The sequence below is a fragment of the Aythya ferina genome (assembly GCF_964211825.1).
Source record: "Aythya ferina genome assembly, chromosome: 11".
NCBI classification, from domain to species: domain Eukaryota; kingdom Metazoa; phylum Chordata; class Aves; order Anseriformes; family Anatidae; genus Aythya; species Aythya ferina.
The window spans coordinates 8209707-8227863 of NC_140307.1; the positions used below are offsets into that span (position 1 = coordinate 8209707).

General features: G+C 56.6%; 1 long non-coding RNA gene across 3 annotated transcripts in view; it reads left to right on the forward strand.

The window, feature by feature from the left end:
• Positions 1-18157, forward strand: part of LOC311442913 — a 32031-nt gene that overhangs the window by 7918 nt on the left and 5956 nt on the right. For 2 of the 3 annotated variants that reach the window (XR_014696943.1, XR_014696944.1), the window contains one exon: positions 1597-1666. The exons of the other annotated variant lie outside the window; for it this stretch is intronic. This is a non-coding gene — a long non-coding RNA (uncharacterized lncRNA). The remainder of the gene's footprint in view (positions 1-1596; positions 1667-18157) is intronic. 3 annotated transcript variants of the gene reach the window in all.

The window sequence follows — 18157 nt, forward strand, 5'->3', positions numbered from 1 at the left end:
TCAGAGATCTGTCCCCTCCTCCCACAGGTGATGCTGCAGGGAGGCTCCCGGCAGCCCACAGGTCTTGGTCATGGAGCAATTAGTATTTAAAGCAGCTCCTCTGCTGATGCCCAGGGAGCCAGGAGGATGGCTCTGTGCTGCGTGAGCCTGTAGGAGATGGCAGGTCCTGCCCCACACAGCTTGCAGTCTAAGCCCTAAACACACTCACTCTCCAGCAGGCCCCAAAGTGGCTGGATTTGGGGATCCACCCCAATTCCTGCTGCTGCAGCAGCGTGATGCCCGGTCTCAGCTCGGTGCCCACATCTCTTTCTCCTGACCTTTAGGCTCTGCCCCTTCCCCGAGGACCCTAACCGTCCCCTCCTTGCTTTTTTTTCACGGGCTGTGGGTTTGCTGTGTCCCGAGGCGTGTCCCGAGGAGCTGCCTTAATCTGCCCCTGCCATTCCCGGTCACAGGCTCTGTGCACACCGTGGCTTTGCGGGGAGCGCTCGCAGGGCAGCGGGGCCGGAGGCAGCTAGAGGTTTGCATATTAGCTAATTAATTTCCCTGACTGAAGGCTGCTGCCTGGCCTCCTGTTTATGCTCCTCGCCGCTCCCTTGCTCCCCCCGCCTCGCTGACACACACACGCGAGGCGACACAGCGCGGGCGAACGTCAGCAGCCCTCCGCAGCCCCCAGACGCCAGCGGGTTTTTCTGTGGGCTCGTCAGGCGCGGGTTTCCCCGCTTCATGGTACACAGGGGCCCCCTGCTTCACGTTCGCCGATTCCTATTAGACCCCGCGCGCCAGGGCCCCGTCTCTCCCAGCAAAGCAACGCGCCGCATCCCATCCATAAATCCAGCCCTGGAACAAAGCCTCCTCTACCCTGCCCCATATTTCTACCCAGCCTGCCCGCTTTCCCCTCGCTCGCTCTCTCTTTCTCTCTCTCTCGCTCTCTCTCCTCTCTCTCCCATGCTGAAGGTTTCCTAGTGCCAGGGAGATATGATAATTCTTGTGAAGAGAGCATGAAATGCCTCTGCTCTTTGTGTCTGTTTAATTCAATGAGAATCCCAGCCCCAGATGTCATGAATGGTGGGCTTTGTGCTGGCCCTTCCTAAGCCCTAACCGCCAGCCCTGCTCTCTGTCTTTCTTGTTTCCCACCACTGGATACTGATTAACAAACTAAATTATTTTTCCTCCCTAATGATGTTTTCCCACTTTGCCCACCAGGCTGGAAGAAGCCACGGGGAGGAAGGAGTTTGTGCAAAGGATGAGATAGCCAGGGAGAAAATTAAAGAGACAGTGTTGCTCTCTGGGCTCTGGCAACGCGGGTCCGCTCGGCTTTATTTCCTTGTTAGAGGACGTGGCCGTGTCTGGCTGTGTTTTATGTGGCCGTGCGTGTTTCAGCTGAGGGGACGGGCTGGAAAGCCTCTGCACGAGGTGTGCTCTGAGGCACGCCAAGGTCCGTAACTCAGTTGTGTGTGCGCCAGTTTGCACGGTCCCAAATTTCAGGTCTCTCTTCCAGCCGTTTCTTCGTGAGTGACACTTGGTAATTGCTTGACGTCCAGCCGTACGTGTGGGAGCCTCGTTCTAATTGAGACAAATTCTCTTTTCCTTAATCAGACATGACTGCGAGCGCGCGGAGTGGGATGCCTTGGGAAGGGCTGGGACGTCTCCACCTGGGCAAGGAGAGGTGAGTCCCTGGGAGTCCCGCTGGAGGGCCGGGTCCAACCTGGGCACGGGGGACCAGCTCTTTTACCCGATCCCTTCCTCCGCAGCCAAATTCCCCAGCTAGGCTTTTGAAGCAGGGCCAGATTGCTGCTGCTGGTGGTCAGCGGTGATAATCCAGTGAGCCTGGGTACACCTGGAGGCAGGGAGCCAAGGTGGGTCTGTGTGAAGCTGCCTGCTTCCTGGCCTCCTTGCTGGGCACCAACCGAGCCGTGGCTGGCAAATTCCCTCCTGAAGCAGGCGGAGAGGATGGGTGCAAGCGTGGCGAGCAGAAAAGGCAGCAGGGAGGGAGAGAGCCTTTAAAAAAAATAATAATAAAAATGAGGGTTTGAATTGGGTAGCTGGGAGTTACTGAGCGGGGGAGTGGATGTGGCATTTTGTGTGGTTGGTTTGTTTTGTTCAGAGAAGGGGGGCTCACGCAGGCTCAGCAGCTGCTGCCCTCAGTGCTTCGGTGCCCTGCGTGGCTCCCGTCTTCCTCCGCTTCGACTCAAGGCAGGAGAAAGGAGCAGGGTGCTGCTTGTCTGCACCCACCGAGCCCTGCGAGCACAGGCACCGCAGCCAGCACAGTACTGCCTTGTGTACGGCCTTTGCTTCCCGCTGCAGTCACATCTGACCCTTATTACTTCTGCAAGGTAGAACAAGGCAGGAAAAATGGCTGTGCGGTGAGTTTCTTCATGCGCCAGGATTTATTAAGAACAATAGGGGAAATCAATCCATCTATGTAGAATACATCGCAGGCTGCAATGGGATAAAGCATTTATTCCGCTCTTGAAGGGTAGAGCTATAACTCATGGGAGGCAAAACCCTCAGTGCTCCGGAGTCCCTTCCCTTCATGTGTGCAAAGAAATGCTTTAGCCCATGGCAACCCACCAGCTATTGAATTTGTGTGGAGAATCTGCCGCCCTTCCCCTCCGCTGGCCCCTTTTTGGAAGGCGAGGCACTCATTAAAACACACCTCTGGAAAAATGAAGGGGCTGTCTGTTCGGAGGCATCTCTGCATCTCGGCTTTACTTAAAACAGAAAGCCAAGGCAGAGGAGAGAATAGAAATGTCTCGGTGACGTACAAGCAACCCCCCACCAATTTCGAACAGAAAGATTAAAACCGGCGCCGGTTTTGCTGAACTTTCTGCTGATGCCCAAGAACCGGGCGTTGCAATTACAGCGGGGAGGCACGGGTTGGGGTGCCGTGGCAGGGCGAGGCGATGTGCAGGGAGAGCTGTGCTCTCTGGCCGGGTATCTCCGCTGCTGACTGCGTGTGTGTCTGCGTCTGTCAGCACTGCCCTGTGCCCGGCTCGTGCAGTGCAAAGACTGGAGCAGTAGTTAGCAGGGGCAAAAGGTGACCGGGATTTGTTATAATCTTTCTGGGTGTGTGAGAGTGTGAAGGCGGGGGGGGCATTACTAGTGAAATGGTATTTTCACTAAGCCTATTTTCACTGGGTCTAATCTATCTTGTGGGAAGAGGATCTCTTCAATAGGGCAGGCCTGGCGAGGCTCAGGAGCTGTTTGGAGGGGGTCTGGAGAGCCGAGGAGCACGGGCAGGGGGAGGCGTAGCAATTGAGCGGACACATGTCAGACGGCCTTCCTCAGCTGAGATGACTTGGTAGGTAGCGTGCTGTTGGGCAGATGGGGTTAATTCTTACACCCAAATCAAAAGGCGACCGAGGGGGGAATGTTTTATTAATGAAAGCAGCCCTTTGTGAGTATTCCTCCTGAGGCACGTTCCCTCCACCCGCTGCCTTCCCCCCTGGCTGCTGTCTGGCCCCGCGTCTTGCTCAGTACCTGCTCAGCTGCCACTCACCCACTGATGGGTTTCATCAAGAACTGTCTCTGCATGTCTGAGTTGTGGGCCCGGGCGGGCAAGGCCGTGCAGGAGGAGGGACCGGTCCTCGGCCAGCCTGGAGAGAGGCTGCGCCACCGGCAGGCAGAGCTCGGGCTGTCACAGGTTGTGTGTCAGCCCGTCGCTTGCTGCGGGGTCACCTTTTGCTGGTATCAAAGAGCGAGGGACGCCGTGGTTGGCAGAGCGCGAGGGAAAACGCAGGTCGAAAGCGGGCACCTCAGTGGGCTGGGGATGGAGGGGACGACTGGAGGTTGGGCTGGGGAGGTTCAGGGTGCCTCACCCACCATCCAGCCCTCTTCCCATCCCACTGCCTCGCTGTCCTGACAAGAAATGGGCTCAAGAGAAAGGGCAGAGGAGCTGGTTTCTGTGCCCCAGAAAGCATTCATTCCTGCCTGCTTCCTCAGGCGGACTGGGCAGCTTGTGCTGAAGGACCGGGCTGTGGTAGTGGGAAGATCTGTGAGCGGAATTTATTTCTGTCGCTTTGTTAAAAATAAAACAAAAGCTGGTTTATGACAATTGATTTAGAAGAAGGAGGAAGCGGAGCTCAATTCCCAGAGCTCCTTTTAGAAAGGCTCTGCATGCGTGCGTGCATGCTGTATGTGTGTCAGAACAGAGCACCCAAGGAAGGCCGGGTCGGGAAACCTCGCATGGAAGCGGGGAAGAGACCCTGGTGCATGGCTGCTTCCCTGAGGGAACCCCCGCAGGGCTAATGTTTGATCTGAGGCTCGGCTGTACTCCTCTGAAACCTTGGGATGTCAGGAGCTCGAAGGGAGCCTGGGACGGAAGAGGATGCTATTTGCATTTTCCTATGAATGCATCTATTTGTATAAATATGGTGTCTCCGTGCATGCGCACACTCCCCCTACGCATGCATTTGTTTGAAGAGCAACGCACTGTCCCCGTGGTGTTCTCTGCTCAGGGCCAGAATTGGTTAGCCTGAAATTCAGACTCTTCCTGGAGGAGCTGTAACTCCCCTCCCTGCTCCAAATCTAGCGATGGCTGTGGACGCGGGACTCCCGAGATGTTTTGCCGTGCGATAGCAGAGTTTCATTGTGGAGGATTGCAACTCCCCCTTTCAAATTTGCACAGACATCAAAAGAGTCTGGAAGGTTCAAACAGATCACAACGTAATCAAAATGCCAAGCCACCGTCTGTTTCTGCCTTTGGGTTGACAAGCAGGATTAGCACCCAAGGGAAGCAGGGTGTAATAGTGTTTCACGGGCACTGTGAACAGCCCAGAAGTGCGCGGAGTACAGAAAGGTTAGCCGAAGGGCAGGTCTAGCTACAGACGTATGGTTGGGGGGTGGATTTTAAAGCAACGAGCTGTGCACGTACAACCTCTGTGGATATTTACTTCAGCAGAAGGCAGGACTGTCCTGCATATGGTTATGTCATGCTGGAAGCACTTTAAGCTAAACTGGAGAGAGCCAGTCCTGGCCTGGAATGTGAGTGGAGATGTGCACCGGAGCAGCAAGCAGCAGAGCCGGTTGACCTATAGGGCTGTCATGATAACGGTGTGGCTTTCCGTGTAGACAACCCCAGAGTGGAGTAGCTAGCCTGCCATCCCGTATGTTTCCCTGTCTAACTGAGATGTATAACACAGCTTGTCTGTGCGTGGCTGTAATCGCCCTCTTGCCCGGGTAACGCGTGCTCTGGTTCTCAGCGGCGTAGAGGAGCAGATGCCAAATTTCCAATGGGTGCCATGTGCCTATTTTGCCACGCGAAATAGCCCCATCTTGGCTAAAGGCTCTTGAAATGCTTCCCAAATACCGCTTTTATGTCAGTAATTGCTATAGCCATTCTGAGGACAGCCCATGACCACGGATTAGAGTTCCTCATTTGGTATTTGAGCTTACTCATTTGGAGAGGAACAACAGTGATGTTTCCACTGTAAAATTCTCATGAAATGGGAAACACCAGGTGTAGCTTTGTTTGTATCATCCGTATCACCTTACCTTTACCGTTTTATAACTGACTTTGTTTTAAATTTTTGTTAAATTGAAATTTGGGAAGGTTGTGCGTTCTTTACGGGTGCCTCTGCAGATTTGGCTTGGGATTTGTTTTGTTCTGGCCAGGAGAAAGGCAGGATTTGCCCGCGACTTGTTCTGTTGGCTGGGCAGGCCATGGTTTCCCTCATAGCTCTCAGCCCAACTGCCTGCACTGCTGTAGATGTCCACAAAACCTTTCCCTGGGTCAGAACGCAGTTGGGACACAATCTCCAGCAGCTTACAGGATTTATGGGGCACATCCAGACAGGCAGTCACGTACTGGAAGCTCCTGCCTGTGTTGTAGGGTGGACCTGAGGCCCGTCTCAGCTTCCACAGGTGCCTGAAGGGACAGGCATTGTGAGGGCACAGCCGCCTCTATAATCACAGGCATTCCCTGGCAGTATGCACTGCCTTGTGAAGGAGAGATGTACTGTAGCAAACAGCCTCACGAGCTGAATTTTCAGGTCAGAAGGGCTGGGGGAAAGCAGTGGGAGCGCTGTGCACCTGGCGCCTCAGCCCTGGGAGCGAGCGGCCTGGGCTAAGATGGCCGCTTGCTCCACCTGTGGGCACACTCAGGCCCGTGATGGCGTCTCCCCGGTGCCCAGGGCTCCCCGTTTTCCCTTCAGGGCTGCATGCTGGCCGCCCATACTTCCAGCCCTCAGTGCCAGCCATCAAGGGTCGGGCGGAGAGGAGCCCGCCGGGGCAGGCCAGCCGCAGCCCTGAGGCAGCGTGGGCCCTGGCGGCCATTTTGAGGGAGGCGAGTGCTGCCTGTAAGATGGCCGCATGGGCATGAGGTGGGGTGCAGCGCTGCCTCGTCTTCGCCACGCTGCCTCCCTCACGCCGTCCCCTCCTTATCTTGCTAATTACCAATGAAGGCAGAACAATAACGGGAGCTGGCATGCCCCAGTTCTTTCTCTGCCACCTCCTTCCTCGGGCGGAAAATCTGCACGCACAACTCCCCCCCCTCCCTCACTCCCCCCCGCCCGCCAGCCCCTCTGTGATATTAATTGAATTAACATACTTCCTAATTTGCCCTGTGTTTTCTGCGCGCCGGCTCCCAGCCGCCTTGTCATGGCTTATCCAACTGGTGGGGAAGGAGCGAGCGCATTCTTCCCCTCCGCTCGTTTGGTTGTATGCGAAAAATCCTTAATGACATATAAAAGGGGTGGCGTGGGGGTGGGGATGGCGGGACAATAGCCCATGAGGGATTTGGCAGGAGACGTGCAATATTTACCGAGATAGACCATCCTTGCTGTCGTTTTGTTGGTGGATTACGACGGCCGTTTTCACCGCGTTCCTCCATTTATTTATTTTTCCGATGGCAGGGGGGACGCGTTGGCACGCTGCTGCTTTGTACGCCTTGCTTCACCTATGAAAAGGACACATTAAGGTGTTTCCATAAACCCCTGGATGACAAAGAAAGCGCCTTTCTGCTCGGCTCGTATGCAACAATGACAGAAGCCTTTAAAACCATGATTTTTCCCCCCCCAACGATTGCAGAAGGCTTCCCCTAAAAGGAACTTAAATACATATCATTAAATCTAAAGCACTAAGCTCCGCTCCTGCTAACTATGCCATGCTTTTTGTTTCTGATAGTATTTGTCCATTGCACAGAGCAAGCGATGGATGCGGAGCCTCCCCCGCCCTCCTCCCTTTGTTTAAATGACAAAATGTTTCTATGTTTTTGTTTAGAAAATAAACCTTTGTGTTTTTTTCAGCTTTTATTTTTATTTTGCATTTATCCTGGCATGAAATCCAAACTCCCCCTCTTCCCAGATCTTGGGAATCCATGTTCCTTGTGATCGTTTTTCCCTCCTTTATCTAAAAATGCAATGCTATTTTACAGTATTTCTCTGAAAACGCACCAATAATATTTTGAATTTGAGTATTTGGGGCTTCAGGATATTGCTTTTTTTTTTTTTTTTATAAGCGATGAATGAAAAGCAATGATTTAAGTGTGTAATGCACAATACAGATGCCATGCATTGTAAATACATTTCAGGGGCATAAAATCCAACACAGAGAGCCGGTGTTCCACGAAAGCCGGGAGTCCAAAAATAACTGTAAAAATGAATTGTCTGTCGGGACGAATCTCTCAGATCCCATCCAATATTTGCAAGGTTACAATATACAACTGGGTTACTTATTGGCATACATATCTCATTTTAAAATGCCGATGACAAACTAAAAAAAAAAAAAAAAAAGAGGTGAAGGAGATATTTGACTGATTATTGAATAACGTGGATTCCTCGCATTTAATTTCATACTTACATGCTATTTGCTTATCCCATGTTTATGGGTATGTGCTTTAGCTTCATATAAATCTCTCCTGTCTGTCTGTCTCGCCGTGTTCTTTTCTCTTCTGTTATCCCATCTGCTTCTCATGGTCCTTCTCCTGAAACCACATCACGGGGTCCGATGGGGATAAAGGGAATCTGCCTCTGGTCTCTATGATAAACATGCCAACGTGGGCTATTGTGTCGGGAGCCGGCGGTCACCAGATGGTGCTTGGTTGCCCAGGGTCTGTGTCGCTGGGTTTGGTCTCTCTGTACGCCAACAAGCCCCTTAGTATTGTGTCCCCTCAAGATCTACCCGCCCTGTCTAAGGATGTGGTAGGGACCTCGTGTTGTGTCCCGGCGAGGAGATGCTTCTGGAAGTGCTCAGCACTTTGCAGCCTCAGCCACGCACATACGAGCTGCCCTTGCAAAGCTGAGCTTTGTTAATCCCTGTGCTCAGCCCTGTTCACCCCACCTGCGTTCATGGGAAGGAAAATCAGCATGTGAGTTTGTGGAGGACTAAATGCTGTCCTCATGCAAAAAAAAAAAAAAAAAAAAAGGTCTGTGCCAGCCTGAGCAGACATCTCCCCTTGCTAGCTTTAAGCACCAGGCTTGGGAAGACAGGGCAGTGATACCTCTGCTTCTGTAGGGTGCAGACAAAATCAAGGTATCTCATCTTGCCTGGTGTTTGCAGAAGGACTAGGTTGTGTGGGTATTATTGAGGAGTAGTTACAGACACCAGGGCTTTCCCCGAGAAAAAACGTTCAGTGGGTCCAGCCAGGAGAGACCCGGGACAAATCCTGCTCTTCACTTGGTGTCTGCACGTCCTCAGGAGGTCCCGGACGTTGTTGTGCATGTAGGCTGCAGAGGGGGAATTAATGCAGAAATAAAGATTGAGAATAAAAACACTGAATGCAGACAGATGGAGAGAGCCTGGCATAATTACATTTAGTGGAGGGCCGCCATGAATGAAACCAATTAAAGGAGAAGCAATGCTTCTGTGAGAGAGAGAGGGGGGAAGATGGCCACCTCGCCGTGACTTCTTAGGCATCCATCGTCCGGTGGGGGTGAGTCCCCAGGTCACGGGGGAAAATGTGCATGCTTAGCGGGACTTTGCTTATCTGCCAGGGCAAAAAACGAGAAGGAAATGGGAAAAGTAGGAGAGTGGCGGGGCAGGAGCGGAGCTGGCTCGCAGCCAGCCCCAGCCTCACGGTCCCCATTGTCTCATGGCTCTAATGCATGCCTAGAAATCCAGTATTTGGGATTCAGGTTGCCGCTGTAAAGCAGAAAGGTCGTGCTCAGCGCCGCCTGGCATGGATTCCTCGGGCAGCTCTTTCTCCTGCATGCCCCGAGCGTGCCTTATGGACAAGCTCGGCTGAAGACCTTGCAAGCCAGGAGCAATGCTTCTGGCTCTGGTTCCCGCTCCATCAGACACTCAGCTGGGTTCAGAGGGAGCTTTGCAAGTCGGTGCTGCAGGTGGCCAGGGCTAGGACAGTCTTTTGGGGCTATTTCTTCTGTTTTAAGCAGAGCTTTGAGAAGCTCTGCCCATAGAAGACATGTCAGTGCCCTCCTCTAGGGTCTGTGCCATCCCCTAAGAAAGAACTGAGGAACCGGTGCCCTGCTCAGGAAAGGTGGAGGTGGGAATGTCCCCCTGCACACTGCCAGAAATCCCAATTTTCCAGCTTTCTCCCCCTCTTCCCTCCTGCTCTCAGGGGTCGAAGCCTTCTGGGTAGAACAGCAGCTGGCGAGGCTCGGCCAGAATGACTCCCGGGGGGTTATCACCCGGCTTGGGATTTGGGATGTTTGTTGTAAAACCCCATCACCTGGAATCAAGGGCTGCCTGGAAGTTTCAGTTTTCACTTGAAAGTAATAAAATGGTGCTAACGAGGAGTGTATTTACGGGCATCCTCATTACAGGGAAGGCTCTGGAAACAAGGCAAAGACATGCTAGGGCCTGGAGTTGCCAATCTGAAAAAGATCTTTCCAAATCCTCGGGTGTTTTTGGAGTCAAGATTAGTGATTTTTGAGGAGTCAGATTCCTGGCATTTGGAACTTGAGGCTAGAAGCACAAAGTGCTGCAAAGTGCATCAGGGAGGGAAAGAAAACCTTTTGCTATCGAAGTATGAAGGATTGCACTGGGCTGGATGGGGCCTGGCTTGCTCCTGCTGGATGTGCCGATGGCTCTCAGGAGCAGCCCAAGCCACTGGTCGCAGAGAAACTTGGAAGTGAGTGTCTGTGGTGTGTGCTGCAGCCTCTGGCCTGTAATAATTGGTGATGCTGGTGCAGGCACCGTGTCCTGGTGGAGATCGCGTCGGGGTGCCCGTGTGTATGTGCTCGTGGGGGTGAGGCTGCACCGAGGCAGACAGGCTGTGCCCGTGGACCTATACTGGTGTGGCACACGCTGGGGACAGCTTGGAGAATATTATCAGACTTCCCCACTGCCAGGACTCAGGAGAAAAACACATTTTTTCATTATTTTTTTTTTAATTTCTCTGGTCCTTGCTTTAACTGAGAGGTCAGTGCTGTGCTCAGTGCCACGGGGGGCTCTGCTGAAGAGCCAGAGGTGAAGGCGCTGTCCCTGTGCTGCCCTCCTGGGGCTGTGCAGGAGCTCCCCGGGTTGCCCCTCAGCCTGGTCCCCCAGGGGATCGTGCTCCTTCGGTCCGTTTGTGAGGCACTGCACGGGCATCGCCCCCACACCGGCCGCCACTTGGCCTGAACGCGCTGTAACCCGCGTGGTTTTTAACATATCGTGTGTGCAAATGTGCTGGAGCTCCCCGAGATGAAGGCACGAGCCAGGACTTGTATGAGCTGGCCCGGTGGCTTCGTGAATTCTTTCAGGCCTGGCTTTCACTCCCCCGTGCAGCCGCGCTAACAGCCCGCTCTGCTCATCCGTGGTGTTTCCAGCAGCTCGGGCCCTGCCCCGTCCCCAGGCGTGGAGCTGAGGAGCAGGGTGGAAATGCAGAAAACACAGAGCGCTAATGAGCGGGTGCTAGGCTGGGGCCCTTCGGGCTCGTTTTGCCCGTGCTCGGGCTCAGGGGTGACGTGGCAGAGCAGGCTGAGAGCTTGGGGAGGAAACAAACAGCTCACGAACACGGGCTGGCTGGGGAGCGCGTCCTGCGGGGTCACTGGCACTGCCTGCTCATCCTGCTGACCCTTCAGACCTGTGTCCTCCGATCCGACCTGCTCAAAACGTGTCACCCCGGCAGGCACGGGGACACCGGGCTGTGCCAGCTGCACGCCGTGCCCCTGAGGGACCGGCTTGGCGGCTGTGCAGAATTAAATCCACATTTTCTAGGCCACTTTGGGAAAAAAATGGCTGAAAATTTCCTTTCCTTAGCCTAAAAACCCAGCTCTCCCGTTGGCTCTTCAAGCGCCGGGCAGGGACTAGAGATCTCCTGTGACCCGAGAGCCTGATGAAGCTGTGAGCGGCTCAGTGAGGGGGGAGATGGGTTTTGTTGTTCCCCTGCTTTCGGCATGAGTGCCACGGTGCTGTGCTGGTGGCAGGGGGCACCTCAGGGCTGCTGAGCCCAGAGGAGAAGAAGAAGGGACGGCTCCGGTGACGACCACACGGCCCTGGGGAGCGGGAGGCTGCGTGACAGCCCGCTTGATGCTCTCCACAAGCCCTCCTGCCCGTGGAGCCGGCGGTGACACGTCTCTGACAGGAGCGGGGAGGAGATGCCAGCGGGAGAGCCTGGTCGTGTCAGCCGGGATCAGGTCCCAGGCCTGGCTGTGGCTGCCAGCAGCTGCCCCGAGCGCTGGTGAACACGATGCAGAGCTGATCCTGGGGTGTGTGCATGCCTGTGGCGAGGTGCTGTCCTAAAAATCTCCCGGCCCCCTGCTCCTGGGGCTCTCCAAAACACTGCTGGAAGCGGCACCGTGGCTGCCGGAGGGGCACCGGCCGCGGATGTGACAGGCTCACGCTGGGCTTGCAGTCAGGCAACGGGTGCCGGCCTCGTAGGGTGCAGGCAGAAATGTTTCGAGGTGGGATTGGCTCTCCTACAGATCCTACTGCTTCCCCGGGAAGACGGGAAAACTCTGGTCCTGAAGGGATGAGCTCTGCCTGCACTTTGATGGCAGCCGTCCCAGGAACCGTGGGGAAAAAAAGACACCCACTGCTTTTTTCATATCTCCTTGTTTCTGTCTGCCTATCAGCCTGTCAGCTAGCTAGATGCTAATCCACATCAGCAGCAGCACAAATAAAGCTAGACTGGAGGGATGCTAATTTATGCCTGGATTTCATGCTTTGTTTTACTTCCCCACTTTATTGGACAGGGGAGGCTTTGTGAGTGACGTAAAATGTCGTGTGCGCTCTCCCCGTGGCAGGTTCCTGCACATGCAGCAGAAGTTCATTGCTCTGCCTCCCCTGCAGCTCCGCACATGCCCTTCTCTGCCTCCCTGGGGTGTTTTTGGGGGGATATTTCCGACGGGCTCCCCTCGGACGAGGCCTGGCGCTGAGTTTTGCTGTGCTGCATTGAAAAGCTGGGGGTGCGTTTCCAGCCTCGCCTCACTTTCCGCGCTGGCGCTGGCGTTTCTGCATCTAAACCGTAATTTTGTATGCTCTAACCGGGCAGCGGGGCTGCAGCCTGTGTCATTTGCATGAATAAATGTCATGTAAAATCATCTGCTCGGGGAGAGTGACCAGCTGCGGAGTAGGCGATGCGCTCGGAGCCAGGCGCGGGTGTGCGGGATGCGCTGAGAGCTGCTCGCCTCGCCGGCGTTGGGGAGAAGCCCGGGTGGACGGATGGGAGGTCGCAGGGGCATCCCCAGCCTGCCACCGCCACGGCCAGCGGTGCGAGCAGGGGAGGAGTTGATCCCTTGGTGTTGGTCTGGGGGAAAACCCACAAGGCTTTGAAATGCGCTTAGGGAAAGGGAAAATGTAAAGGTTGCTCAAGGAAGAGTTAATAATGAAGGGTCCGGCGTGGTTTCTTGCGTAGGATACGCGCTGTGACCCTTGGGGTCTTTGACAAGAGGCGTCAGCCCGCAGGGACAGGGAGGTAGGGGTGTGGAAGGTCTTCAGCCCCATTAAAGGGTGGGAGATGCCCAAATCCCTTTGCGACTCTGTGCTTTCCCCTGCAGCCAGGGTTTGTCAGCAAGGTGGCAAACCACAGGTTAGGGAGAGACCAGGCCAGAGCTGGAGAGGACTTCGAAGTGGCCACCTTGGCTACTGATCGCCCTGCTTCTTCGCCCAGCTCCTTCACACCTCCCGCTGCCCTCGCCCAGCTCCCCCGGGCTGAACCCCAAGCGAGGAGCTCATCGCGTTCGGTACAAGCTGCCCAAATTTACAGCCGGGAAATGGGAGCGGAACCGCGTGCCCTGGTTTCTCCGTGCTGTCGGACAGCTTCCCCCAGCCCCGCGTCCTGGCACGCTGAGCCCTGGTGGTTTTATTTCACGCGGTGCCTGCCTCACCCCGTTCCAACCACGGCTCTGCTCCTGGCCCTGTGCGTGGCGCTGCGCCCATCCCCGTGTGTTGGGGCAGGGGGCTGTGACCCTAAAACCGTTTATGACTGATGAAAACCCCAGGTTTGCTTCCTTGGCAGCTCCCAGAGCTCTGCCACAGCGAGGCAGCTCTCTTTCGGGTTTCCATCACAGCTTTTTAATTTTGATTTTTATTTTTTTTCCCCTGATTATCCGATGGCCGGGAATAGTTCCTTCCTCCCGAGGTGCATCTGCTGCTGGAGGAGGACGTGTGGGCTGTGGCATTTGTGGCGGCAGCTTTCTCCGGGCCCCTCCTTTACAGCTCCAGCAAAGCAGACCCAGGGGGCTGGGGTTGTTTTTTTTTTTTTTGGGGGGGGGACCCCGGAGCATCGCCCCTCGCTCGGCTCTTCCGCGGAGGGGCTGGGAGGTGGCTGGAGGTGCCGGGCTTTGTGCGCCTGCCTCTCGCAGCTCTCTTTGTTTTGTCTCCCCCTCCAGTACCTTGTGCAGCCGCATTTGCATATATGGAAAACGCTGCCAGCCTCTCCTCCCCCTTCCCCAGCCCCTCGCCGCCTTGGCTCGGCCGACCCGTGGGCATTTCCAGCTGAACGGTGGCCGCCGAGCCCGGCCAAGCGTGCGCTGGGGCTGGGGGGCGAACCCTCCTCCGTCTGCCGTTCCCTTCCCGAGGGGGCCGTGGAGGTGCTCGGGGGGCGGGCAGGACATCAGGGGGCTTTGGGCTTAATTCCCTCTGACTCGCAGGGAAGGCGGCCAGGTCCCTGAGCCCCCAGCCCCGGCACCCTTGGTGGCAGCAGCCCCGCGGGAAGCAGGCCACGTTTAGGCGATTTTCCATCCTCTCTGGAAAGCTTGAGAGCGGGCAGCCCTACTGATAAACCCCCCTGCTTCACCAGCCAGCCCTCCACCTCCCCAAAAGTGTCCTCCTCGGGATGTTTTAAGTCCCTACATCCCCGGCACGGTGCTCGGGGACAGCCTGGGCCATTGGAGCGGCCGGGGACGGAAGAAGGGGGTGGAGGAGAGCCGGGGCAGCTGCGGGGCTTGTGTTAGTAAACACTTCCTCGGGTTCACATTTTAATTCCTCGCCCCCCCTCCCCATCTTCTCCCCCATCCTTTCCCTTTTCTGTCCGCTCACACAATGAGACCATTGTCAAGGGGTGATTTGAATGAGGGGTCTCCGGGCATGTTCCCAGCATTGTCAAACAGAGTGGGAAAAAAAAAAAAAAAAAAAAAAAAAAAAAACCACAACTCCAGCCTAGCCAGGAGGACCAGACCAGACCGAGACAGATGCCTAAATTAGTGACAAAGCCTTTTGAATGTCCCCCCTAGACAAGGGGTGCCTTGTGCGTGTGTGCGTGTGTGTGTGCATGCTCGTGGGTGTGTGTTGGTGGCTGGGTGGCAGCTTGCATGTCTCCCCATGTTAATTAGTTTTGCATGCATGTCTGATAAGGTGCCAATGAATATATTTGTCCTCCTTCACATCGGCGAGAGCTGTCTGGGCGGCGGGGGAGATGCGGGGCGCTTTGGGGAGGGGGGTGCTGGGTGCAGCCCGGGGTGATCGAGCTGTGCGGGGCCAGGGTGAAGCTGGGAAGAGAAACGAAGCTTTTTTTTTTTTTTCTTTTTTTTTTTTTTTGGTTCACTGGCTCTTTCTGCTCGTCTTCGCCAATTGTCTGGCTGAGGGGCTGCGGGCTCTTTCTTCCCCTTTGCCCTGCGTCTCTCTCTGGAGCCCCTTGGAAGGTGTTTATTGCCCAGGGGGTCGTGTCCATCTTTGTGTGCACGCAGAGGCACGCAGCCGCTCGCACAAAGCCCCGCGCACAAAACCTCAGCCTGCTGCTCCAGGAGGGCAGCCAGACCCGGTGCCAGCCAAAAAACATGGGAAGGAAGCGAAACGGGTGTGCGAGCGGGACGGGCACGGGGTGGGGAGACAAAGAGGTGGGCGCTGCCGAGGGTTTAGATGATTTGCAAGCAGTGGCTCGGGGTGGAGGGACTAATTACCGAGAGAAAAGTCTTTCTGCATCCCCAGCGTGTGGACCAGCACATGAAGCCATTCCTAGAGTGCTGTTACCATCCCTCCCTCCATCCACCCACCCACCCCCATCCTGTAGGTTCACCCAAGAATCTGTAACACATGTCAGGATAATTAATTTCTTGTGTAATTTTTTTATTTTTGCATCCTTTCCCTTAAATCACCGAGACTCCAGAGCCCACGTTAGGTTCCTCGAGCAGAGCAAGAAGAGGCTGTAGCAAGGCGAGGTGCCGTCGCTGCCCGTGCTGCCGCCTGCCCCTGAGCAGGAAGAGCAGGGAAATTCGTGGCTGAGCAGCGCCCGACACGAGGCTGCTTCGAAGCCGGGCTGCTTGGGGAAGTTCTGCTGCGTGCCGAGGTCTGGGGGCTTTGCTCTCTGCTCCACGCCGGGGTCCTGGTGCCGGCAGCGGAGCTGTGGAGGGGCAGCGGGGTCCTGCAGGAGCCTGGCTGGGAGGTGGCAGAGCGCGGGGCGAGCAGCCCCAAAAACCTGTGGGTAGCGTGGAGGGAAAAGGGACCCCGGTGAAAGGCAGGTCACCCCGTCGGAGAACAAAGGCAATTTGGTGTGACTTCTCGGCGCTGCCTAATTGCGTGGGGTGAATAATGAGCAGCGGGGGAGGCAGCCCCGCCGTCCTCCCCGCGGGCTGCGGCCAGCGGCCAAGCCCCGCGGCTGGAAGCCCCGAGTCGGTGCCAGCAAATCGTGGGTGTCCTCGGAGAGAGCCAGCCCGCTGCTCGGCATCTGTGCCCCTCGCAGGGCCCGTGGGGCTCCTCCGTTGCGAAGCCGTTGTGGTAACGCCGAGATATCAACCGGGGGGGAAGCTGCTGGTGGGAGAGCCCACCCTGCGGGTGCTTGGACGCGCCGTTTGCGCACGGGGTGACCCTGGCCTTCAGTCACAGGGATGCAGAGGGAAGCAGCACCCTCCCCGTGCCTCATCCCCGAACAAAATCCTTGCTGGAGACCCCTTCCAGCTGCTCCCCCGTCCCTGCCTCCTCCGTCCTGCTCCCAGGCCCTGCACAGGGCTGTGGAAACCGCTTTGTCAGAGCCCCTTGCCAGGCTGAGCAGCAGAAGGGTGGTTTTTTTTTTCCCTTTCCCCGTCGGGATGACAATTCCCACACAAGCACAGCCTTTTAATGAATCCATGGCAGCGAGGCAGGTAGCGCTTGGCCAGCCAAGGCTGCTTGGCACAGCTGGAGGCACGGAACCGCCGCGGGCACCCGGCCGGGGACAGGGTGGGAAGAGTGAACATGGGGACAGCGTGGGGACAGCGGGGACAGCGGGGACAGCTCCTCCCCAGCGGGGACCTGTCCTTCATCGCCCTCCCCTTCATCCACACGCTCTCCCTCCTCACCGCGTCCCACCTCGTTCTCTCCCTCTCCCACCTCCTCCCCTGGCTGCTTGCTCCTTCCACCTCCCTGCGCCTCCTCCTCCGCGGCGTTTTCTCACTCCTCCCCCAGTTTCGTGGTGCCCCTGCTCTCCCCGGCGGGTTCCCCTCCCCGGCGTGCCTCCGGAGCTGGGCTGTGGAGTGGGAACTTGGGGCTGGGTCCCGGGGCTGCGGCGGAGGTCAGAGCTATCTGGGGATTGTTTGAAAGAGATTTGCCCACATCCCGGCCCATGTGACCAGCCTCAGCTGCAGGTCTCTCTTTCTTAATCTGGAGATAAGCGTGATTATCCGAGGAAGGGCTGTTCGGAGCTTTGTAACTGTGACAGGGGAGCTTTCAAGTCGCACTTTGCTGGCAGAGCAGCGTTTAAAGCCGGGGAATCAGATTCCAAGCGTGGCTTTGCATCTCTTTTCTGCTGGGAGCATGGCGCAGGGCTGGCAGTGGGGATGGGAGCTTGATGAGGACTTTGCTTATGATGCGGAAAAAAAGAGCTGGGGGAGGGAAACGGGGGTGGGGGGAAGAAGGAGGCGAAAAAATCCCAATTCGCCATTTCCCAGGATAACAGAGATGCTCCTGCTCAAGGGGCCGGGCTGGCAGGAAGGTCCTTTTGGTGGCTGGGGGGGATTTTGGCAGCTGACTCAGTGCTGCCGTGGTGGCACCCGGACAGTGAGGATGTGGCTGGGTGCTCCTGCTCTCCCGCATCACCCCAACAAACCCTCGCACAGGAGGCCCTGTTTGGGAACAAAATGCTCCTGGGAGCCAGGATCAGCCCGTCCTGCCCGCATCGTGCCCTGCTGCCTGTCCCCGTCCAGAGGAGGGACACTTGGGGACAGCGCAGTTTGGTGTCACGTCCATGTCCCGCGTCACTGGAGGGCGAGGTGTTGACAAGGGCACGGCCTCTGCGGGTTTCTCTCAGTGGGGCAGGCATCGGGACAGGGGTCAGGGGGAGCGTTCGGCTGGGGAGCGAGGCGCTCCTTTGCTGCTATTTGCGGAACGGGAGCTGGTGGCGGAGACCCGTGGCGGCGGCGCTTTTGGTGGAGACGGGTCAAGGAGAAAGCGAGCTGGATCCACGCCAGGGGCTGGGATCTGGGTCGAGGCTGAATCAGGATGAAGTTGCCAGCGCTGCGGACCGCCGCCTGGGCAGCACTCGCTGTTCTTGCCGGCCCCTCCTTGGAAGTGGTTCAGCTTCCAGCGCGGCTTCTGAGGCCAGCCTGATCCCAAGGATGCCCGGAGCAGCCCCCTCCTGCTCCCCCCGCCCCACACACCCCCTTCTAGCTGGTGGCAACCCACAGGGAGGGCACCGAGCAGCCCCTTCACCCCGCTTTGGTCGAGCAGGGGCAGTTTCTTGCCTGTCACGGCACCGAGGGACCTCAGACATCCCTCTTCTTCCTCCTCCTTGGGGGCACGTCGTGTTTTTCGTAGCTCAGCCCTGCCGGCTGTCCAACCCTTCAGGTGAGAGCTGAGGCAGGTCGTGGGCCTTCCCCTGGAGGCAGGGGTACGGAGATGCGTGCCGGCAGGGCTGGTGGCTCGC